Below are 26,187 nucleotides of genomic sequence, written 5' to 3'. Positions count from 1 at the left end.
TGAGTGTGTGTGTGTTTGTGTGTTTAGGTGGGGCGTTGTCAGCCACAGCGATCCCTCTCTAATGATAGCTTTAACTAGCTAACGGTCTATGCTCTCTACTACAGCTCTCTCCTGCATGCTTAGATTCAGATAGGTGTTTCAGTACACTGTAATGTCGGTCCTGTAAGGATGCTTCATGAAATTCAAGCCCCTCCCCAAGTTGACTCTTGTGTGTCATCAACACCATCTCATTCATTCATTATAGAGAAAGCATTTTGATTGAGGATTTGCCTCAGAATTAGATGTGAATGAAAGCATTTGGTGGGAATAATGTATTTAGTAGTATTTTTAAAGGATAATATATTTTGGGGGCAAAATGGGAATACTTGTCCATGAAAGTGCCATTTGATCCTTCAGCTCAGTCCAAGTTTGTACTTAAACAATCTTAAGAAATAAAGCAGACCTCGTATAATTATTTCAGCTCAGTGTGCCAAACCAAATATGACCAGCCTCATACCAGAATCAGCGTGAACAGGTAAAGATACGAATGCTGCCTTTCTCTCTCTTGAAAAATACATTGCACATCTCAATGAATACATGCACACACACACACACACACACACACACACACACACACACACACACACACACACACACACACACACACACACACACACACACACACACACACACACACACAGCCTAGATAACCCAATAGCCTTGACTGTGAGCCTGGAGTCAATGGCGATATGTGTACTTTGAGGCGAGGGAGAGAGAGCAGCCATACCTTTGGTTTCTCTCTCTGCCTCGTTGGCCTTCCTACCGGTGGCAGTGGTTTATTTTTAGCCTGCTCTCACAGGGCTGCCATGTTATTTTGGGGGAAAGAGCAGAACAGTTACTGCAACAGTGTTGGCTCTCCTCCACATGGAGAAGTGCTGCTTTCCTAAAAAGATCTAAAGATCTGGAATCAGATCGAGTGAAGGCTGTGGCTGTGGAACCGGAGGTGGCAATGGCCCAACACCAAGATAGAGGCTGACCTGGAAACAGTCAATCAGTTTGGGTCAATGAGGTTGGCTGGATTGGCTGACTTCCCTTTTAAAACACAGACACACACGTGCATGCAATTGGCCACTCTTGAAAGGGGAGGATGGGCCTATACCATTCCTGGTAGCTATTTTGTTCATTGAGGACCTGGAGTCATATTAAGGATTCTAGAGACTTGATGTCTGTCTGTGTCTGATGGGGTGTGATGGAAGCCTGTGCATCATCAGTTAGTGGCCACAGGAAGCTTGCAAGACTTGACCGCTGACGCCATCACCACACACACACATGCACTCACATATGCACACACGCCTATGTTGGCCAGTTACACTGCACTGATAAAGCTCTCCCCGCAAAGGAAGGACAAATTAAACAACTTTGCCTGCTCACACCACCCTGCCGGCTGGCTGGCCCCATAAACAGGGTCAACACAGGACACTCTCACACCAATATACATTTACAAAGGTCAAATGACCTTTGACCTGCAGGAGCCTGGGTCCATTTCCTGACTTCCCCGCCTTGACTCTGTTTTTAGAACATTCACAGAGAAAGACATATCCAACCGCTTTCCCTCACTGTCACAACAGACACGCTGGGCACAAGATGAGGTGCCACCCTGCCAGCATGGCTGTAGTTGACAACAGCGCTGTTTGTTGTTGACATAACCGGGATGTTATAGGAGGACTCAGCTATTGGTGCCAGGGTAGATCAATACCATTACAATTCAGGAAGTAAATTGAAATTTAAGCAATTAATTTAAATATGATCTTTTAAAAGGGTATCTTGCTGAATTGCTTCAATTAAAACATGGAGTTGTAGCTTCCCCCAGTTGCAGTATCTACTCTCTGCCTGTCTCTGTGGTCAAGTGTGTGGTTGCTGCTGTTTGTTTTCGGGGTTTGAATGAGGAAGATGAAAGGGTCAAATCCTCCCGAGTCAATAGCTTGCCACATGGCCAAGGTTTTGGAGAAAGATAGTGATTTTTCAATCATGTTTCAAGAAAACAAAGGGGTCCACCCGGTGAAATCTCATTGATATTCACAGCCTCCTCATGGGAAGAGTTCTGGGCTGGATGTGGTTCAGAAACAATGGTGATTCTCTGAGCCCCTGGTTCTCTGTTATAGGATACCCTTTTCATACTATTGAGCTGAGCTTAGCTTTAAGGTAGATTTACATTGGAGGGATGCAGGATGACTTTTGAGCAGTCTGACCACGCATCAGAGGGACATTATTTACAATTCTCTAGGAGAATCTTGTAGCCCTACCTGCTATCACCTCAACCTTCGTGTACGCCGCAAATATAAGGCCATTAATCACACTGTTATAGATTGATTGATTTAATTTAATGGATAAGTAGAGGGACCTAGACTGGTCCTAGGCTGGTTATCCAGCTGGAGACAATAATATATACATAAAAAATTATGAAGGATAAAACACAATAATGCCTGAAGGCTTTTTCCATTGTGGTCCTCTCAAATATGACAAGTGGGAAAGACTGACAGAATACACTCGATGCCATTAAAAACAGAATCAGCAGTTAAAAATCAACAACGACGTGTATAAATCACCTGTCAGTCATGTTACGCCTCCACCATAGTTTCCCGTTGACAAAAGAGAATCTCAGAGCCAGCACTGTACGGTTCAGGGCGGCTCCCGTCCAAATCGCAGCAGGCTGATCTATACTGAGCCATACTCACTGCATAGCCATACCTCTGGCTATAGAACTGGGCTACAAACTAACACAGAGGATCATGTTGGACCCCTCTAGATATTTGAGTCCTTCATTTTTATGTGTGTAGTCTTGTAAATAACAGAATGCCGTTTGAAAAACCTAACATTCAGGCTCATCCGATGTGAAAGACCTCATTCCTTAACGTTACATGGTAAAGCTCCCCGATCGTATTGATGTATTATTAAAGATAAACATGTTACAGATCCATGGAGCAGAGCATTGGTCTGCTGGGTAGTTGGTCTGCTGGGTAGCTGGTCTGCTGGGTAGTTGGTCTGCTGGGTAGTTGGTCTGCTGGGTAGTTGGTCTGCTGGGCAGTTGGTCTGCTGGGTAGTTGGTCTGCTGGGCAGTTGTTCTGCTGGGCAGTTGGTCTGCTGGGTAGTTGGTCTGCTGGGTAGTTGGTCTGCTGGGTAGTTGGTCTGCTGGGCAGTTGGTCTGCTGGGTAGTTGGTCTGCTGGGTAGTTGGTCTGCTGGGCAGTTGGTCTGCTGGGCAGTTGGTCTGCTGGGCAGTTGGTCTGCTGGGTAGTTGGTCTGCTGGGCAGTTGGTCTGCTGGGTAGTTGGTCTGCTGGGCAGTTGGTCTGCTGAGCAGTTGGTCTGCTGGGCATTTGATGCCCCCAGTCACTCTGATTTCCACTCGGCTGTGGATGTATAATACTATTCAGACCCTAAGCTCTGGGCAGGGTTGGCTCAACTCAGTATGCATGCAGTTAAATAAGAAAAGGATACTATAGAACACATTAGTATTATAAACAGTATATAATAGTATATAGTATTGTATAGTATATTATGGAATAGCATAGATTTTCGAATGCAGGTCACAGATTGACATGTGTCCGCGATCTTTTAATACCTGTGTTTGATTGAGACCTGTGAATTTGTCATCTGTAACCCTTTTGAAACCATGTTATAAGAGAGCCTAAGAATAAACCTGGTAATCTTTTGAACCTTCTACTACAGTACATGACAGCTAAATTGAATTTTGACAGATTTCTATATCTGGCAAGTGGTTCAATCTTGTGATAATGAAGAGTAATTCACTGAAACGTCCACAGTGCTTGCCAGCCAACTGATTTACTTGATTTCCATTCAAACGAGTCTTAACCATGCGCATGACTACCAGTATTGATAGAGAAGCTTGCTCAATGTCAACGATGTAAGTAATGAAAAAGTGGTCTCATGGGCATCCAGTTTATAAAGGAATTCATAAGGAATTTACAGTTGAAACCTTTGGTTACAAAATGGTACCTACGCACAGAGACACAGGTGCAGGCACAGAGAGACAGACACACGCAAACATTTTGTTCTTCTATCCTCGTGGGGACCTAAAATTCATTTCCATTCCAAATCTTTTCCCCCCCTAACCCTTACCCTAACCAAATCCCTGAACCTAACTCCTAACCCTAAACCTAATTGTAAGCCTAACCCTAAACCAACCCCCTAAGCTTAAAATAGCCTTTGTCCTCATGGGGATGTGGGAAATGTCCCCAATAGGGATACGTTTCCCTGTTTTACTATCATTGTGGGGATTTTAGGACCCCACAAGGAAAGAAGAAACCCCCTTCCAGACACACATACAACGAGGAGATACTTGTCTGAATTTATGACACCCTGATGCCCCCTATCTGTGTACATAGAGGTGGTCCTCTCACAGCCACACAGCAACCCTCAGTACCTAGAAGCTGCATGGAACTGCAATGATAGCATCTCTGTTGCATATTTAAGTGATTATGCTCAAGAAGTCGGTGTTTGGAGGATATATTGGCACAGGTGTTGTTAACTGTGCCAATACATCCTCCAAACACCAGCTTCGAGGACATTGTCACTTTTATACTACGGGTTACCAACATCTTCAAATAATGATTGACATATTTTCATTAAAAACGCTATTTTGATTAATTTATTGATAATAGTTCATCCTTCCACAATATATAGTCCTGACACAAATCTAGGGTTGCTACCCAAGCGGGCTGATCGTTCGTTCTATTGGTTCGGTTGCCATCGACCCGACCCAGTCGTTCAGTCTTTTTGTTCTGTATCTATGGACGCGATCCAGTCGTTTGTTCTAAATGTCCCATTGCCATACTGGCTGACAACATTCTTATCCCTTGCTTGCTTATCCCTAGCCAACTACGGCTAACTTACAGTCATGTCTAACAGTGCAGCCATAATAATAGCAAAGTAGCTGCATTTGCATTTATTTAAGCTGTTTTCTAGTGACATTTATTTGGATACACACATAACAATGAGCTAATGAGGCACGATTTTGCCTGGCATAGAAAATGTGCTCTCTCGTCAGGACACTTGTTCATAGGAGATAGTCAACAACACAGCTAACACAATCACTTCCAACTGAAGCTGGAAAGACTGCAAACATGCTGCACTTTGTTTCGTTTAACCTTTTTTCAATTGACATTTCTTTGTATATATCCATAAAAATTATGCCAGCTTATTCATGATTTCGACTGGCTGAGAAACACTGCCTGCCTGTCTCTCTGTCTCATCCCGACTCCCAACACCTTCATTACTATGGGACAGCTGGAGAATGAACTTGAATATTGAAACCATGTTGCAAATGTCGGAGACAGACAGCAAGGTTTATTCAAATATCTGCTGTTGAAAACTAAATGTTAGTCTAAAATAAATGTGTGATAATGTCGAGATGCTTTTTATAGTGGAGATCAAGTTTATAAAGTGCCTGGCTGGGCTGATGAGACAGTGGATTGCGCAGTCAGATGGAACAGAGTAAATAGGCATTTTTAAGTCATAGATTTAGCAGGTGGTAACTTCTGGAATAGACACTGGTTGGAATGCGGTTTTAACCAATCATTCCATCTATAGAAGGGGGCTGCAGGTAGCCTAACAGTTAAGAGTGTTGGGCCAGTAACCGAATCCCCGAGACGACTAGGTGAAAAATCTGTCGATGTGCCCTTGAGCAAGACACTTAACCCTAATTGCTCCTGTAAGTCTCTCTGGATAAGAGTGTCTGCTAAATGACTAAAATGTGAATGTAATAGAAAATCCTGAAACTGTTGGTTTCACTAATGGTCTACAGCAGTGAAGACTATGAAAGGCCTTGGAAGTTTCCCACTAGAGTGTCATCTTGGACGCACACCTTGACTCACCAGTGTTCCTGCATACTTTGTATTGTGGTGACAGCAAAGCAGCCAGAGCTAGAGACATTGTAAAACATGCCCATTGGAAAAAAGTGGTGAAAATTACTTAAGGCAAGAGTGCAGGGTCGGCAGAAGTACTTTGTTTTGTTATAAGGTTTGTTCAGAGTCAAAGGATTTATATTCATTCGCAGGGCCATGGACAAAAAACCTCACAGACAAACAAGCTGAGAGATAAAAATCGTCTTTAAAGGTTAGTTATTGGGTAGGGAAAAAACTGTGCGTTACTCACAAATGAACAGGATTCACTTCAATAGGATATCAATATTTAATTAGTTAATTTGCCAGGTTGTTGTTCAACGTATGCACTCTAAACTGAGTGTATGATTTAATTTCTGTATGACAACAATTACATCCAATTTTTATTGCTGTTTTCAGCTCCCTGATTAGCGGTTATTGAATAAATTATGGGGCACTCAATAGAATGGTTTGCTATCAAATTCCTTGTTGATGACTCGCTCATTGATGTAATTTCACTCGAGAGGCGCATTCATTTAATTGGAGCTTGTTTAGATATCTACCTCCATTGTAGAGAGGAATGAAGAGGAGATGAGAGGGAAGGGGAGCAGGGAGGAGAGATAACTGGAAAGTGGTGATGAGTTGCAAAAGCAATAAAATCTGTACCTGGAAGACGGCTGTTGGATAAGCCCCCATGAATTTGAAATGCCTTTGTTGTCAAGAAATACAAATTATTGTTCACTCTCAAAATGTTGTGAATGGTTGTTTATGGCCCACTCAGTGACCACTCACTGACTTTAAAAATCTACCGTTGTGCTCCGCAAGGTCACCTACTTGACTTGTAGTATAGTAGAACAACAAGTTAACGGTGTCGACTATAGGGTCAGTGGTCACCAAATGCAAACATAATATTGGCCATAGTGATGGTCAAGTCATCTCTCACCACTATTGTTTTATGATAGGGTTGCCGTAAGAAACACACCACTTGAATCTACCTGGTGATGTCCTGGATGGATACACAAGTGGGAGATCTGACATACATGTGCACACTAACAAAGGGTGTGACTGGGACTTTATCCCCTCCTACAGTAACAGTCAAAAGTTTGGACACACTTACTCATTCCAGGTTTTTATTTTTGCTATTTTCTACATTGTATAATAATAGTGAAGACATTAAAACTCTGAAATAACACATATGGAGTAACCAAAAAAGTGTTAAACAAATCAAAATATATTTTAGGTTTGAGATTCTTCAAAGTAGCCACCCTTTGCCTTGATGACAGCTCTGCATGCTCTTGGCATTCTGTCAACCAGCATCATGAGGTAGTCACCTGGAATTCATTTCAATTAAAAGGTGGGCCTTGTTAAAAGTTAATTTGTGTAATTTCTTTCCTTCTTAATGCGTTTGAGCCAATCAGTTGTGTTGTAACAAGGTAGGGGTGGTATACAGAAGACAGCCCAATTTGGTAAAAGACCAAGTCCATACTAGGTCAAGAACAGCTCAAATAAGCAAAGAGAAAGTCGATGTGGAAAATTTCAAGAACTTTGAAAGTTTCTTCAAGTTCAGTCACAAAAATCATCAAGCGCTTCCTTTCCTGTGGTAGTCCTCATGAGAGCCAGTTTCATACTGGCTCTCATGAGGACCACCACAGGAAAGGGAGACCCAGAGTTACCTCTGCTGCAGAGGACAAGTACAATAGAGTTACGAGCCTCAGAAATTGCAGCCCAAATAAATGCGTTACAGAGTTCAAGTAACAGACACATCTCAACATCAACTGCTCAGAGGAGACTGTGTGAATCAGGCCTTCATGGTCGAATTGCTGAAAATAAACCACTACTAAAGTACACCAATAAGAATAAGAGACTTGCTTGGGCCAAGAAACACAAGCAATGGACATTAGATCAGTGGAAATCTGTCCTTGGTCTGATGAGTCTAAATTTGAGATTTTTGGTTCCAACTGCCGTGCTTTTGTGAGACACAAAGTAGATGAACGGATTAACTTTGCATGTGTGGTTCCCACCGTGAAGCATGGAGGAGGTGTGATGGTGCTTTGCTGGTGACATTGTCAGTGATTTATTTAGGATTCAATGCACACTTAACCAGCATGGATACCACAGCATTTCTGCAGCGATACGCCATCCCGTCTGGTTTGGGCATAGTGGGACTATCATTTGTTTTTCAACAGGACAATGACCCAACACACCTCCCGGTTGTGTAAGGGCTATTTGACCAAGAAGGAGAGTGATGGAGTGCTGGATCAGATGACCTGGCCTCCTCAATCACCTGCCCTCAATCCAATTGAGATGGTTTGGGATGAGTCGGACCGCAGAGTGAAAGAAAAGCAGCCAACAAGTGCTCAGCATATAGGGAACTCCTTCAAGACTGTTGGAAAATCATTCCAGGTGAATCTGGTTGAGAGAATGCCAAGAGTGTGCAAAGCTGTTATTAAGGCAAAGGGTGGCAACTTCGAAGAATCTAAAATATAAATCACTACATGATTCCATATGTGTTATTTAATAGTTTAGATGTATTCACTATTCACTATTATAGTATTCACTATGTATTCACTATTATAGATGTCTTCACTATTATACAATGTAGAAAATAGTACAAATAAAGAAAAACCCTTGAATGAGTAGGTGTGTCCAAATACTTTTGGCTGGTACTGTATATACAGTAGTTGAGCAGCTCTCATAAAAACATACCTCTTTATGGGCACCACTAAAGCCCTTTGTTTCACTATATTGCACTGTTCTAAGCAGCCACATATGTTGTCTCTTTATTAACCTATGGCAATGACATACATTCACTTAGAGAGTCAACTTAAACCTGGAACACAAGACAGCAGGATAGAAATAAAGCCCATGCCTCATTGTGAACAGGGATTTGTTTTTGCTTTTCCGTGCTACCAGATGTCACCACTTTCTGAGGTGTTAAACATGAAACACGTGTGTAACTGATGTTTTTACTCACTGTGTTCCGTAAACATTTAACTCTGTGGAGACAACAGGGCCATGTTCATTAGGCATTAATTGGAAGAAAACCGACGGAAACAGGGACTATCTGGACTTGTTCTAATAAGAAAGAATTGTTTTGTTTTCCGTAGCAAAAGATTTGCCACGGTGTACCCTGTTGAACATGACCCTGTAACACTGGGGATGTCAGGCACCATATTATATATAAAAGTATGCAAACATTGACAACTGTCTCTGTTTTTGCCCATATAGTAAATGGTATATGTCTGAAACATGTTTGTCATGTACTCTCTGGGGGTTGAGGAGCAGACATTTTATCAGCAGGGGACGATCTTTCATATCACTTCCAAAGAGTAAAAAGGATTGCCTTTTTTTCTCCCCCTTGTTATCTAAGAGCTCCAGCACAAGAATCAACTGAGTAAAACGGTAAAAGCAATTGCCATGGAACTTCTAAGGGAATTGTTTTCCCCCAGAACGGAGTATCCACTTAGATTGTTGTTGTTTTATCTCTCTCTCTCTTTTTCTCTCTCTCTATCTCTCTCTGCTCTTTCTGGGATCCGGGAGTCTGTTGGGTGCGTAGTGGTGGTGCTGTGGGTTCATGCAAAGGATTAGATGGTAAACAAACGCTTTTAATCCCTCGAGTCTGCCAGCCCTCCCTCCGCTGCACGCTTAGTATGCAGCAGAACGAACAACAGACAAAAATCTAGTGCTTCCTCTCCTCCTTCTAACGTTCACCGTCTTTGTCTCCATATTGAATCAAGAAACAGATATATGCCGATAGGTCTCTCTGATCATTCGCTGCTATTTCTAACCAATATAAAGAATTATATATTTATGTGTAAATAGAACAGAACAACAACTGCCTCAAGTCTATTCTATTGTGTTGATACAAATAATCCCTATTGCATTGTATCACTCTTGCTCAGCTATTTGAAGGAAGAGTGTTTTAAGAGAGGCAAGTGATTGTGAAAAATTGCAAATGGTATCTCTGAGATGGCATTCTCTTTCTTTGGTTTTGTGAGTGTGTTGTATCCGACTAGTACGGTCAGAGGATACTATAGAGTACAGCCAATAGCATGTCCTCAATAAGGGACACAGGGAAACGCAAACGTGACAAAAGATGTAAACTGCTATCCTGAAGCATGTACTAGGCTGTTAGTACAGCCTGGTCTCATAGACTAGACGTAACATAGTAAATGTAAAACCGGGCACAATCAATTTAGTAAGGTATGTTTTGTTTGGTATGGTTACATAGTAGAGGTCGACCAATTATGATTTTTCAACGCCGATACCGATACCGATTATTGGGGGGCCAAAAAAGCAGATACCGATTAATCGGCCGATTGTTTTTTTGTGTGTTTTTTTGTAATAATGACAATTACAACAACACTGAATGAACACTTATTTTAACTTAATATAATAGATCAATGAAAATCCATTTAGCTTCAAATAAATAATGAAATATGTTCAATTTGGTTTAAATAATGCAAAAACAAAGTGTTGGAGAAGTAAAAGTGCAATATGTGCCATGTAAAACAGCTAACGTTTAAGTTCCTTGCTCAGAACATGAGAACATATGAAAGTTGGTGGTTCCTTTTAACATGAGACTTCAATATTCCAAGGTAAAAGGTTTTAGGTTGTAGTTAATATACTATTTATAGGTCTATTTCTCTCTATACCGTTTGTATTTCATATACCTTTGACAATTAGATGTTCTTATAGGCACTATAGTATTGCCAGTCTAACAGTATAGCTTCCGTCCCTCTCCTCGCCCCTACCTGGGCTAGAACCAGGAACACATCGACAACAGCCACACTCGAAGCAGCGTTAACCCATCAAAAGCCGTGGCCTTGTAGAACAAGGGGAATAACTACTTCAAGTCTCAGAGCGAGTGACGTTTGAAACGCTATTAGCGCACACCCAGCTAACTAGCTAGCCTTTTCACATTGGTTATACCAGCCATTAGGCTGATAGTGTCACGGGATACAAGGAGTGGTGGATTGGAATCAGGCGCAGAGAGCAGGGTTCAGTATATCGTGAATTTATTCTCCGGCAAACAAACGGTCACGCCAACACACAGGGCGCATAGAATAGACCAGCCCAAACACAGGACAAAACAGTCCGGAGAATACACACATACAAACCACAATCCAACAGAGTAACAAAAACAATCCCGCACAAAACAAGGTCGGGACAAACTACTATATATAGGGAAGCTAATCAAACTAAAATACACACAGGTGAAACTAATAAGACAAAACCAACAGACAAACGAAAAATGGATCGGTAGCAGCTAGTAGGACGGTGACGACGACCGCCGAGCACCGCCCGAACAGGCAGGGGAGCCAACTTCGGCGGAAGTCGTGACAGATAGGCTTGAAGTCATAAACAGCGCTGTGCTTGCGAAGGGCTGCTGGCAAAACGCACAAAAGTGCTGTTTGAATGAATGCTTATGAGCCTGCTGGTGCCTACCATCACTCAGTCAGACTGCTCTATCAAATCATAGATATAATTATAACATAATAACACACAGAAATACGAGCCTTTGGTCATTAATATGTGGTCAAAACGTTTATTATTTCAGTGAAATACGGAACCGTTCGGTATTTTATCTAACGGGTGGCATCCCTAAGTCTAAATATTATTGTTACATTGCACAACACTCAATGTTATGTCATAATTATGTAAAATTCTGGCAAATTAGTTCGCAATGAGCCAGGCTGCCCAAACTGTTGCATATACCCTGACTCTGCGTGCAATGAACGCAAGAGAAATGACACAATTTCACCTGGTTAATATTGCCTGCTAAACTGGATTTCTTTTAGCTAAATATGCAGGTTAAAAAATATGTACTTCTGTGTATTGATTTTAAGAAAGGCATTGGTTATTATGGTTAGGTACAGTTGTCCAACGATTGTGCTTTTTTCGCAAATGAGCTTTTGTTAAATCATCCCCCAGTGTTGCATCGATTATATGGAACGCAGGACACGCTAGATAAACCAGTAAGATCATCAACCATGTGTAGTTATAACTAGTGATTATGATTGATTGTTTTTTATAAGATAAGTTTAATGCTAGCTAGCAACTTACCTTGGCTTCTACTGCATTCGCGTAACAGGCAGGCTCCTCATGGAGTGTAATGAGAGGCAGGTGGTTAGAGCGTTGGACTAGTTAACTGTAAGGTTGCAAGATTAGATCCCCCGAGCTGACAAGGTGAAAATCTGTCGTTCTGCTCCTGCACAAGGCAGTTAACCCCCTGTTCCTAGGCCGTCATTGAGAAATAAAGGTATAAAAAAAGAATAATAATAAATGAAAAAATCAGCAAAATCGGCACCCAAAAATACTGATTTCCGATTGTTATGAAAACTTGAAATCGGCCCTAATTAATCGGCCATTCCGATTAATGGGCCATCGACCTCTATTACATAGGACAGAATCTTACTAAAGTCGTGTGTGAGGGGGGTTGGTCAGGGTAGCTGGGTGTGCGTATAACGTGAACGTCTAGCAACCCAAAAGTTGTACGTTCAGATCTCATCACGGATAACTTAAGCATTTTAGCTAATTAGAAGCTTTGCAACTAAACCCTGTCTTTCAAAGATAATTCATAAAAATCTAAATAACTTCACAGATCTTCATTGTAAAGGGTTTAAACTCTGTTTCCCATGCTTGTTCAATGAACCATTAACAATTAATGAACATGTACCTGTGGAACGGTTGTTAAGACACTAACAGCTTACAGACGGTAGGCAATTAAGGTCACAGTTATGAAAACTTATGACACTAAAGCGGCATTTCTACTGATTCTGATAAACACCAAATGAAATATGCCTATGGTCCCTGCACATCTGCGTGATCGTACCTTAGGCATCCTGCAAGGAGGCATGAGGACTGCAGATGTGGCCAGGGCAATAAATTGCACTGTGAGACGCCTAAGACAGCACTACAGGGAAACAGGACGGACAGCTGATCGTCCTTGCAGTGGCAGACCACGTGTAACAACACTTGCACAGGATCGGTACATCTGAACATCACACCTGCTGGACAGGTACAGGATGGCAACAACTGCCAGAGTTACACCAGGAACGCACTATCCCTCCATCAGTGCTCAGACTGTCCGCAATAGGCTGAGAGAGGCTGGACTGAGGGCTTGTAGGCCTGTTGTAAGGCAGGTCCACACCAGACATCATCGGCAACAACGTCGCCTATGGGCACAAACTCACCATCGCTGGACCAGACAGGACTAGCAAAAAGTGCTCTTCACAGATGAGTCGTGGTTTTGTCTCACCAGGGGTGATGGTCGGATTTGAGTTTATTGTCGAAGGAATGAACGTTACACCGAGGCCTGTACTCAGCAGGATCGATTTGAAGGTGGAGGGTCCGTCATGGTCTTCGGGGGTGTGTCACAGCATCATCGAACTGAGCTTGTTGTCATTGCAGGCAATCTCAACGCTGTGCATTACAGGGAAGACATCCTCCTCCCTCATGTGGTACCCTTCCTGCAGGCTCATCATGGCATGACCCTCCAGCATGACAATTCCACCAGCCATACTGCTCTTTCTTTGTGTGATTTCCTGCAAGACAGGAATGTCAGTGTTCTGCCATGGCCAACAAAGAGCCCGGATCTCAATCCCATTTAGCACATCTGGGACCTGTTGGATCGGAAGGTGAGGGCTTAGGGCCATTCCCCCCAGAAATGTCCGGGAACTTGCAGGTGCCTTGGTGGAATAGTGGGGTAACGTGTCACAGCAAGAATTGGAAAATCTGGTGCAGTCCATGAGGAGGAGATGCAATGCAGTACTTAATGCAGCTGGTGGCCACACCAGATACTGACTGTTACTTTTGATTTTGACCCCCCCTTTGTTCAGGGACACATTATTCAATTTCCGTTAGTCACATGTCTATGGAACTTGTTCAGCTTATGTCTCAGTTGTTGAATCTTGTTATGTTCATACAAATATTTACACATGCTAAGTTTGCTGAAAATAAACACAGTTGACAGTGAGAGGACATTTATTTTTTTGCTGAGTTTACTTACTACTTTTTAGCTACTTTGCAGCTACTTAGCATGTCAGCTAACCTTTCCCCTAACTCTTTAACCTAACTCGTAATCTTAACTCTTAACCCCTAGCCTAGCTAACGTTAGACACCTAGCTAACGTTAGCTACTTCAAATTGGAATTTGTAACATATCATACGTTTTCACAAATTCATAACATATTGTACAAATTTAAATTTGTAACATGTAATACAAATTGTAATTGTAACATAAAATACGAAATGCAAGATGGACATCCACATATTAATACATACCATACCATACGAAACTTAACATATTATACTAATTGGAGTGGCCAAGATTTACATTTACTATGTTACGTCTACCCTGAGTCTAGGTTGGCTACTACTAGCATCTTGAGATGCCAGGGGTTTATGTGATCCATCATATGAATCGGTTCAGGTCGATTGTTCATGTCTGTAGTCTACTACATTTGATAAAGACAGACACAAACAGTTAGACAGAGAGATGACGGACATTCTTTCACATTCACTTCTTGTCCTTGAACAGACTCTTACCTAAACCTACGGGGGAGGGGCAATGTAGTTGCCAGGTAGGCCCATATAAAATAAAACTGTTCAAAGAAGAACAAGTGGATAAGTGCAAGGGTGGGGGGAATCAAGGGTTGGGGTGGTGGAGTAACCAGGTGCAGTTTGAAGAGAACACACCTACACCTTTGATGTTCAAACCTTTGAGCACATCTAAAAAGACGTCAGGCTAGAGGAAAGTGTCTGCTTTTTCATTTACTATAGTCTCCTGTGCAGGCATGCGGTGCACAGCTCTTTCAACTACAATTGATCTGACAGTTCACATACAGTATGGCACATAGACTTTACCTAGAATCTGATTAAGAATTTGGGTTAAACTATTTTTCAAAGTGAGGGTAGCAGAGGAAACAAGACATGAAGACAAGACAAAATATACTGTATTAATTAGTCCACAGGAGGTGGAAATGTGTATTCTGCTTTCATCCAACCCCCCTGATATACACACACATACATAAACAGAACATACATAAACATACACACATCAGATTGGAGAGGCTGGAGCAGAGGGCTGCCACTGTGCAGCGCCCAATGAGCAATTTGGGGGTTAAGTTACTTGCTCAAGGGAATATCGGCAGTAGGTGGAACCTGAGATATTGATGCCAGCAACCCTCGTTAGGAGGAGCAATGCAGAAATCATAAGTAGGGGAAGATTTATAGGCTACTGCTCCTCTGCTTTTAAATGCACTTTTTTAAATTGAAATTAGCAAATAAGCTATGCCCTTGTCACCCTGATGGCATCGACATGTCACCTATTTGGACAATTATGATAGCTTATGAAGCTTACAGCTTATGCATATGGCTACACCTCCACCCGTGTATTAGGCTACTTTGCACTCAAACAAAGTAAAAGTAAAAGTAAAAGTAAAGCAACCTTAATAGAAAATGACTCAAGTAAAATTGAAAATCACCCAGAAAATGACTACTTAGGTAAAAGTTGGTTTTAAATACACTTAAGTATTAAAAGTGAATGTAATTGGTAAAATATACTTAAGTATCAAAAGTAATAGTATAAATCATTTCAAATTCCATATAATAAAAAACGTATTTGGGATCGGTGTCCTGTCTACGGGACGGTTGAGCTTACATAGGCTAATGCGATTAGCATGAGTTTGTAAGTAACAAGAACCTTTCCCAGGACATAGACATATCTGATATTGGCAGAAAGCTTAAATTCTTGTTTAAACTAACTGCACTGTCCAATTTACAGTAGCTATTACAGTGAAAAAATACTGTGCTATTGTTTGAGGAGAGTGCACAATTTTGAACATAAAGTTATTAATATACAAATTAGGCACATTTGGGCAGACTTGATGCAACATTTTGAATAGAAATGCAATGGTTCATTGGATCAGTCTAAAACTTTGCACATACACTGCTGCCATCTAGTGGCCAAAATCTAAATTGCACTAGGGCTGGAATAATACATTATGGCCTTTCTCTTGCATTTCAAAGATGATGGTACAAAAAAAATGCAAAAGAACAGTTGTTTTTTTCTTTGTATTATCTTTTACCAGATCTATTGTGTTATATTCTCATTCACATTTCCACAAACTTCAAAGTGTTTCCTTTCAAATGGTACCAAGAACATGCATATCCTTGCTTCAGGGCCTGAGCATATCTAGATTTGGGTATGTCATTTTAGGATGAAAATTTAAAAAAAGGGGTGGATCCTTAAGCAAACCAGCCGGCACTATTCTTTTTTTTTGAGGGGGGGCACACTCCAACTCTCAGACATAATTTACAAATGAAGCATGTGTGTTTAGTGAGTCAGCCAGATCAAACTTAAATCAGTGCACTTATTCAGGTCTACACGCGGTGAAATCATTGCAAAGCAGTAAGCAACAAAAGTATCCTGCAATGTTGATCGTGATTCGCCGACTTGGCCTGAAGCTTTTTGTCCCATTCTGTTATCCACCCCGAAGTTTTCTAGTGGAAGGCTCGGGCAGCCATGGTCGAATAAGCTAAATCTATATTTACATTTCGTGCTACAGAAGTGTAACAATGTTGCAGTGACTTGCCTAGTTAAATACAATTTTAAAAAATGTGTTTGAGCCGCTTGTTAACAGTGGCGGTTCTAGACCATTTCAACTGGGGGGGGGGCAAGCTTGGGCCAGTTGTACTGTTAGAGGGGCCAGTTACATTAGACGTTATTGTTGTCATATCATTTTCTATACTGCATTGAAGGCATTAGCAGGCAAAATACCATGTTCATAATGAATGTTGAATTTATTTGCATTTTTTGTCTAATAACGGATGTAAAAAAGAAAGATAGCAATAATTAGTTATGTAAAAATGATTTCATACTCCACATTCAGGGGGGCCACAAGGGGGTCCAAAATTGTCACAGGGGCACTGCCCCCCCCCCCCCCCCATCCCCAGAACCGCTAGTGCTTGTTAAGACAAGCTGAAAGAAGATGTTTTGTAACTTTCTGACCAACACAAAAAGCTAAGAGAGGGTAGAGTTATTTTTCCATTCATGGTATCCGACTCAATATGGAATGGGATGTTGCAACATATCCTGAAATGAATGTAGCCCAAGCTTCTTTGTGTATGTAAACATTGAATTGGAGGTACTGGAAAAAGTTGAATTATATGTTTTTATAGTATTCCTAATAGGTGTATCAAATAGTTGGAAACTTGCATCACCACCCCGTTGTAGTTTTTTTTGAGGGGGGCACACTCCAACTCACAGACATAATTTACAAATGAAGCATGTGTGTTTAGTGAGTCCGCCAGATCAGACGCATACCAGGGATGTTCTCTTGATAAGTGTGTGTACCACAGTATACCACAGTATGAGTCATACTACCTTTAAAACCTAGCGGTCAAACAAGGAAATGTTCTAATCATTCTAGTTTTTCCACCATTCATTTTTCCCCATAGGGGATTTTATACCTTCATTTTTTGTAGGAAAGTCAGTTAAGAACAAATTCTTATTTTCAATGACAGCCTAGGAACAGTGGGTTTAACTGCCTTGTTCAGGAGCAGAATGACAGATTTTTTTTACTTTACCTTGTCAGCGGGGGGGATTTGATCTTGCAACCTTTCTGTGGTACACTATACACACACTTATCAAGAGAACATCCCTGGTATGCGTCTGATCTGGCGGACTGGCCCAACACTCTAACCACTAGGCTACCTGCCGCCCCAGTAAGGGATGTGCTTCGTGTAGGCGTGACATTTTGATAAACGTGTAAATCTCTCTAGGACAAGGTGACTTTTATCAATATATTTGCCTGTATTTACCCACCAAAAATGAAATGCTAATTAGCTGCTAATGTGGCTATCATAAAGAACTACAAATGCCATGATGATCTGAATGAGACTGTTGAATCGAGGTAAAGGTAAGAATCTCTGGGTTAACTATCTCATGTTAACTAACTGTAGTAATGAATACATTGGCAACATTTCTTTAAATTGACAATTATGTGAACTGTCTTGTGCAAGTTTTAAATTGATACAAAATCTGTTAGCAAAGGTGTCAGCTAGATGTGACGTGCAGGGATTTGAAGTTTTGCATGATGTCTACTTTGATGATAATTACCATTTTTTAAATCTGAGAGTAAATAGAGCCGAGCATATTGATAAAAGTCACCTTGTCCGAGAGAGATTTACATGTTTGTCAAAACGTTATGCTAGGGCAAACCTACACGAAACAGCCCTTATTTAAAGTTTTTCGAAAATCCCCTATGGGAAAAATGAATGGTGGAAAAACGATTTGAACCATTTCCCAGTTTGACCGCTAGGTTTTATGGGTATTATGACACCTCCACTGTGGGGCTCTATTGAACCATTTTACTGTCCTTGCTAAAAGCATTCAAAATGTTAGAAGTACTTTTGGGTGTCAGGAAAAATGTATGGAGTGAAATGTACATCTTTAGGAATTAAGTGAAGTAAAAGTTGTCAAAAATATGAATAGTAAAGTACAGATACACCAAAAACGACGTAATAAGTGGTGTAAAAATATTGTATAGTATTTTTACACCACTGCTATTTACTGTCCAGCCTAATAGGCCAAAATTAAAATTTCCCAAATGCATAGGACATTTTATGGTTATCCTAGTCTTGCAATTGGTTATTATCTTTACCCTGTCGTTCTTAGTAGGCTATAACGGATCGACTTCGCTCTCACTTCTCTGCGAGTTTTGTCTGTGTTCTAAACTGGCTGGGGTTTTTAGCTTGCTTGACAAGCACCCCTCCCCCAAACTTTGGCGAAACAGGAACAACTCCTTTGAGAGAGAAAAAAAGCTTGCACAAGTTTGGAACGTCTTGGAGAAGCCCTTGTTATCGCTTGGAGTATAATAGCCAGCAGTTGAGATTTATTTGTGCAAAATCTGGAAGTATTCTACTGTTCTTGTTTGTCGTGGAAAATAACATTTTAACCTCGTCTTTCGCGTAGGCCTAACCTCTTTTGAAAATGGTTTACTTTCCTCGAGGATAATTATTGGTGAAAGTCAATTTGTGTATGGAATAATTTGTCCTCACCGAAGAAAGATGGGACTCGTGGAGCTCTGTATACATATGTGATGTGTTCAATAATGAAGGATATTGTGTCAGACACAATGGGTAAGAGAGGGTTTCCCTTTGCATCTAACGTTACCTAACCTAGCTATATAGCATTTTTATCCCATGCCTGTTTTTCAGCTGTAAACATACTTGGCTTTACACCGTTGGGAAGTCAGACCCGTATTCTCAAGTTAACGTTACACTTTTAAACGTCAGCCTTCAATTTGCTATTTCAATATATCGCTTCAAAGTTGTCCCTAGTGCTAATTTTACCCTATGAATTTGTGTAGATGGGTATTTGTCCATTGCAACACACATCATGCTGCTTTCTATTTTTGTAATGTATTTGTTGGGGTTACTTACTTTAACGATTACGTGTTTATCGTTTTCCCACTAATACAACACTTTCGTAAAACGTAAATCAGTGCACTTATTCAGGTCTACACGCGGTGAAATCATTGCAAAGCAGTAAGCAACAAAAGTATCCTGCAATGTTGATCGTGATTCGCCGACTTGGCCTGAAGCTTTTTGTCCCATTCTGTTATCCACCCCGAAGTTTTCTAGTGGAAGGCTCGGGCAGCCATGGTCGAATAAGCTAAATCTATATTTACATTTCGTGCTACAGAAGTGTAACAATGTTGCAGTGACTTGCCTAGTTAAATACAATTTAAAAAAATGTTTGAGCCGCCTGTTAACAGTGGCGGTTCTAGACCATTTCAACTGGGGGGGGCAAGCTTGGGCCAGTTGTACTGTTAGAGGGGCCGGTTACATTAGACGTTATTGTTGTCATATCGTTTTCTATACTGCATTGAAGGCATTAGCAGGCAAAATACCATGTTCATAATCATTCAACAATTTATTTACATTTTCTGTCTAACGGATGTAAAAAACAAAAGATAGCAATAATTAGTTATGTAAAAATGATTTCATACGCCACATTCAGGGGGGCCACAAGGGGGTCCAAAATTGTCACAGGGGCACTGCCCCCCCCCCCCCCCCAGAACCGCTAGTGCTTGTTATGACAAGCTGAAAGGAGATGTTTTGTAACTTTCTGACCAACACAAAAAGCTAAGAGAGGGTAGAGTTATTTTTCCATTCATGGTATCCGACTCAATATGGAATGGGATGTTGCAACATATCCTGAAATGAATGTAGCCCAAGCTTCTTTGTGTATGTAAACATTGAATTGGAGGTACTGGAAAAAGTTGAATTATATGTTTTTATAGTATTCCTAATAGGTGTATCAAATAGTTGGAAACTTGCATCACCACCCCGTTGTAGTTTTATACATGGTATTTATGCTGTGTAATGAGCCCATTTGTTTCTTGCGCAAGGACTGTCTTCTTGTTCTGCCCATAGAGAATACTGTGTCATGTCCTGTGTCCACCTGGTTGTGATTCCTGCTTGTATTGGAGGTTGGTTAGTTAACCAAAATGTTGGCCTATTCACTCTGCTCACGACTATCTGGGCATAATCGATATTTGCCAAAAGGTTATTTTGGTGTTGTAGACTATTCATATAGAAGATGTGAATGATGCCATGCAAATGATACTGGTCAGGATAGCTGATGAAGCCGTATAACGCTAATTTGGAATGGAAAATGAATAAATCTGCTGCAGTACAGTAGGTTGAAGCTAGAATCCTTAGTTGCTACATGCATGTTTGGACTTATAAGTTAATGATATATACCCATTGATTCTTGAAGAATATAACTTATAAATGCTGCATGAGCTTAGTGCAAGTGTCTTACCCCATCAGACCTCAAAATACAATTATTTTTTACTCCAATGTTTGTAAACAAACACTGTAGAGCCTCAAAACATGGTTAAAACTATAATTTTGATATCATGGTCAGGGGGTTTCATTCATAGCTCTGTCTATGAATTTAAGATTGGCCTGGAGAAAAGTAACCAATCTTAGCTTTTTACCAAAATAGAGGTGGGGTGGCTGCTTTGCTATTGTTTCAACTATGGATCTGAGCATTGAGATTTTTAATTTTAATTTGACCTTTATTTAACCAGGCAAGTCAGTTAAGAACACATTCTTATTTTCAATGACGGCCTGGGAACAGTGGGTTAACTGCCTGTTCAGGGGCAGAACGACAGATTTGTACCTTATCAGCTCGGGGGTTTGAACTTGCAACCTTCCGGTTACTAGTCCAACGCTCTAACCACTAGACTACCCTGCCACCCCAGATGATAATTAAGGCCTAAAAGGTGATGCATACCAGGCTAGGGTGATGTTATTTCCTAGATGTCCTCTTGGATCAACTGTTATTTCATCCTAGCTGTCCTGTAGTGTTTCTGCTGTGGAGGGGCTTAAACCTGGGCATCTAACCTAATGTCGAAGCTGATGTGCGTCACAAATGCTGTGGATGTGTAGGTTGTCTGCTATCTATTCCCTTTGCACTGTGTGTAGAATCTGCCATGTGGCTCCATTTGGTTTTTGTATATGTGATGGTTGTATGCATTGGCTTGGTTTATGTGGGACGTATCATGTACACCTGATACAAGCAACACGTTTCCTATGTGTCTTTTCCCTTGTGCATCTTAGTTGTTAAATGTATAATTGCTAAATTGCATGTCCCCTGTTGCAGCCAGAGAAAGAAGAAACGCAATCGATCTAAAATCAACCAAATAAATCAAGTTTGATTTGGGCCAGACTGTGCCTCCCCTACCTTCTTACTATTTTAATTCTTCTTCTCGAAGACATTGCCTCCAAAAAGTCAGACACGGCTTTACAACCAGGCGTTGAATGTAACAATTGTGCCTTTTTTTTTTTAAGCGGCTTGATAGGAATGAGATGAAAACATCTGTTAATAATCATTTTCCTCAACCAAAAGTTAAGTGTGTTTAGGTCTCCTTTGGAGATTGAGGCCTGTTTAGGAGGACGTAATGTTACGGAACGTTCGTAGAGAGAATGTATTGCTCAGAACCAAAAGGAATAGGGGATCGTGTCAACTGGATTTGTTCTATTTCTATCTGCGATATTCTGAGCGTTTTTTAAAGACCGTGAATTCACCCCTGATGGTTGTCTTTTTCTCTCTGCAGGTTTGTGAATGGGCACTTTGATCTTCTGCTGAGAGGGAGTGCTGGGATTTGAGGCTCTGCGACAGTTGTGACTCCGGGCCGACGCTAAGCCAGTCAGCTTGCTTTGTCTGCCGGACCAAGGTCAAAGGGAACCCTGGGATAGGCTCTCCTCGTGAGGAGTAGCCGGGGTCTCTGAGACCTGGGGTCATTTAAGGTAAGGAACATCACACGCACACAAATGCGTGTGTATGTAGCCTCCATGTTACTTTGTCACTGTTGTGGTTTGGACTTTACAGGCAGGTGATATGACGTGTACATGTTTTTGTCCTTGTCGGTGTATGTGTCAATTCTATTCAAGCATAAGGAAGGTTAGGCACAACACGTATCACGGACTACAATACGGTAAATCAAACGGTTTATTATTTTGTCTGCGACAATGTATTCACCGATGTCGACTCTTCCCATGACACCTGACGGCTTATGTTGCGCGATTGTCTATTTGTGCGTGGGATCTATGACTCTAAACTTAAAGAACTCAAAGAGCAGTAACAGGGAACTTGAAGTGATAGTTTACTCCACAAATTTCAGACACGTGTTTGTGTGTGGGGGGGCGGGGCATGTTCTTGTATCCATGGGTTCAGGCCCTGGGTAGAGGACAGTGCATCCTGTTTCTGGAACGGTATGCTGTGCAGCAGGGGTTATCTCAGGCCCTGCCTAGACGCACAAGGCACACACTAAGTGTGACGCCAGCCTGGGCAGATCTAAGGGTGGGCACATACACATGGCATGAAACAGCCCAGCACACCATCCTGTAATCGCAGCCCGTGACCTACACACCCACTAATGGCCTCCGATGTAGGAACACACAGGCTGCCCGCCAGGAAATGGTGTGTGTGCGCGTATGTACAGGAGACTGTTGTGTGGTGTAGGCATGCGTTGTTTCCGTACAGGAGACTGTTGTGTGGTGTAGGCATGCGTTGTTTCCGTACGGGAGACTGTTGTGTGGTGTAGGCATGCGTTGTTTCCGTACGGGAGACTGTTGTGTGGTGTAGGCATGCGTTGTTTCCGTACAGGAGACTGTTGTGTGGTGTAGGCATGCGTTGTTTCCGTACAGGAGGCTGTGTGGTGTAGGCATGCGTTGTTTCCGTACAGGAGACTGTTGTGTGGTGTAGGCATGCGTTGTTTCCGTACAGGAGGCTGTGTGGTGTAGGCATGCGTTGTTTCCGTACAGGAGACTGTTGTGTGGTGTAGGCATGCGTTGTTTCCGTACAGGAGGCTGTTGTGTGGTGTAGGCATGCGTTGTTTCCGTACGGGAGACTGTTGTGTGGTGTAGGCATGCGTTGTTTCCGTACGGGAGGCTGTGTGGTGTAGGCATGCGTTGTTTCCGTACAGGAGGCTGTGTGGTGTAGGCATGCGTTGTTTCCGTACAGGAGACTGTTGTGTGGTGTAGGCATGCGTTGTTTCCGTACAGGAGGCTGTGTGGTGTAGTCATGCGTTGTTTCCGTACAGGAGGCTGTGTGGTGTAGGCATGCGTTGTTTCCGTACGGGAGGCTGTGTGGTGTAGGCATGCGTTGTTTCCGTACGGGAGGCTGTGTGGTGTAGGCATGCGTTGTTTCCGTAGAGGAGGCTGTGTGGTGTAGGCATGCGTTGTTTCCGTACAGGAGGCTGTGTGGTGTAGGCATGCGTTGTTTCCGTACGGGAGGCTGTGTGGTGTAGGCATGCGTTGTTTCCGTACGGGAGGCTGTGTGATGTAGGCATGCGTTGTTTCCGTAGAGGAGGCTGTGTGGTGTAGGCATGCGTTGTTTCCGTACAGGAGGCTGTGTGGTGTAGGCATGCGTTGTTTCCGTACAGGAGGCTGTGTGGTGTAGGCATGCGTTGTTTCCGTACAGGAGGCTGTGTGGTGTAGGCATGCGTTGTTTCCGTACGGGAGGCTGTGTGGTGTAGGCATGCGTTGTTTCCGTACAGGAGGCTGTGTGGTGTAGGCATGCGTTGTTTCCGTACGGGAGGCTGTGTGGTGTAGGCATGCGTTGTTTCCGGGAGGCTGTGGGGTGTACGGGAGGCTGTGTGGTGTAGGCATGCGTTGTTTCCGTACGGGAGGCTGTGTGATGTAGGCATGCGTTGTTTCCGTAGAGGAGGCTGTGTGGTGTAGGCATGCGTTGTTTCCGTACAGGAGGCTGTGTGGTGTAGGCATGCGTTGTTTCCGTACAGGAGGCTGTGTGGTGTAGGCATGCGTTGTTTCCGTACAGGAGGCTGTGTGGTGTAGGCATGCGTTGTTTCCGTACAGGAGGCTGTGTGGTGTAGGCATGCGTTGTTTCCGTACAGGAGGCTGTGTGGTGTAGGCATGCGTTGTTTCCGTACAGGAGGCTGTGTGGTGTAGGCATGCGTTGTTTCCGTACAGGAGGCTGTGTGGTGTAGGCATGCGTTGTTTCCGTACAGGAGGCTGTGTGGTGTAGGCATGCGTTGTTTCCGTACAGGAGGCTGTGTGGTGTAGGCATGCGTTGTTTCCGTACAGGAGGCTGTGTTTCCGGTGTAGGCATGCGTTGTTTCCGTACTGGAGGCTGTGTGGTGTAGGCATGCGTTGTTTCCGTACAGGAGGCTGTGTGGTGTAGGCATGCGTTGTTTCCGTACAGGAGGCTGTGTGGTGTAGGCATGCGTTGTTTCCATGGCTGGGTCGGAGTCTAGTTATGTCCTTTAATTGGGACTCAGAGTTTTTTCTTTTCTTTGTCCAGTCACATGGTCAGGACATACTGCTGGCTCTACATACAGGCGAATGCTTCATTTTAGATTGTTGGTGATTGTAAATTAGAGCGACACTGACATGCTTATCAAAACCGTACTGGGTAAAATGTTTCTGTTCACACAGTCCTTCCAAGCACAGTTCCAGCAACTTTGGCTTCGCTCAGGTGTGTGGATAGGGTATTGGAGGTTGTTTTGTTCTGGTTTATTGTGATTGGTGGCATGCTGTTGATGGCGTTAGACTGTTGCGAGAGTCTGATGTGAGCAGTCTATGTTTTAGTAGGCCATGTTGGGTCATGTTCATAGGGCACCCAACTGGAAATGTTTTCAAGCATTTATCAATTGGACAAACCCAGTTGGTCCAACCCAGTATCGGTCCGTTTTCTACTATTTAATGCCTAATGAACATGACCCTGGTGATGTGCAGTCTCTCACTCATGTGCAGTGTGTGGGTGTTGCTGCCCTTTCCACCAGTGCCCAACTGACCTGATTGTGACCCAGCTACTCTCCCATAGTGCACTGGGCCATCTGTCACTGCCACAGCTGCCACAGGCTATGGCTCTAATAAATGGGCCTCTTTTTTAATCTGGCACGGTTAGTTACTGTTCCTCAAAACCCCATTGGAGAAATGGAACGTTCTCTTTTTACTTCTCCCTCCACTGCAAAATGTGCATTCTTATCACCCATCTCTCTCTGTCGTCTCTCTCGCTCGCTCTCCTCTGTGTAATCTGAAATTGTAGGGTTTCGCAGTGGCTCAGTTTGCCGGTAGTGTCACAACTCTAAATGAACTGTCGTAACCAGCAGGATCCTCCATCATCGTTTAAATCTCTATTTTGGGAGTATTTTGGTTTCCCAGTAGATTATATAACGGAGATGGACATAGATTCTGTTTACATATTGGTTTCACACGCATATTGCACTTTATTTTAGTGTTGTTTTTGTTATTTGCACCCCTACTTTCTGTGATTGGCTAGTGGTACCCCCAGTGAGGGAATGGCTTTCTCTGATTTGCTAGTGGCTACTGACTACACCTCAGTTCCTTGTAGTGGAATCTTTTCAATTCAGCCCATGGGATCATGATGTGACTATGAAGGTTGCCAGGTCTACGGATACCTTATCCCTCCCTGAGTTGAAAAATGTAGGGTGTGCTGATTTGAAACGCTTTACTGGCGTGTGGGGGAGGGGTGCATTTGGCACCCTCCACTGAAACAGGAGAACTCTGGGATTTCTCTCCTCCATTCCCCCCTTTCTATCCCAAATAATCCCTTCTGCTAACAAGGCACATTTTTCCTTTTCCCTTTCACTCTGTAATATGGCTGGTTAAACACTGGCAAGACATTGTAACCTTATGCTATATGAGTGCACTGGTGAGGCTTTGCCAAGCGCAATGAGTTCTGGAGTGGCATTGTATTGCCAATGGTTTCTTCCCGATGCCAAGGCCAGGTTGTGTCACAGTGCCAGC

The 26,187-nt window shown here is 42.6% G+C and overlaps 1 protein-coding gene across 5 annotated transcripts in view; it reads left to right on the top strand.

Annotated features, from left to right (window-relative positions):
- Positions 1-26,187, top strand: part of LOC135543591 (B-cell CLL/lymphoma 9 protein-like) — a 109,795-nt gene that overhangs the window by 52,281 nt on the left and 31,327 nt on the right. For 2 of the 5 annotated variants that reach the window (XM_064970977.1, XM_064970975.1), the window contains exons 1-2: positions 18,621-19,020; positions 22,011-22,203. The gene's annotated coding sequence lies outside the window, so the exon portion shown is untranslated. Of the gene's footprint in view, positions 1-18,620; positions 19,021-22,010; positions 22,204-26,187 lie in introns of those variants that run through there. The other 3 variants (XM_064970974.1, XM_064970972.1, XM_064970976.1) reach the window with 2 other exon arrangements.

The sequence above is a fragment of the Oncorhynchus masou genome, chromosome 7 (genome assembly GCF_036934945.1).
Source record: "Oncorhynchus masou masou isolate Uvic2021 chromosome 7, UVic_Omas_1.1, whole genome shotgun sequence".
NCBI classification, from domain to species: domain Eukaryota; kingdom Metazoa; phylum Chordata; class Actinopteri; order Salmoniformes; family Salmonidae; genus Oncorhynchus; species Oncorhynchus masou.
Note: the sequence above shows the minus strand (reverse complement) of the source record. Positions and strands in the feature narration are given on the sequence as shown.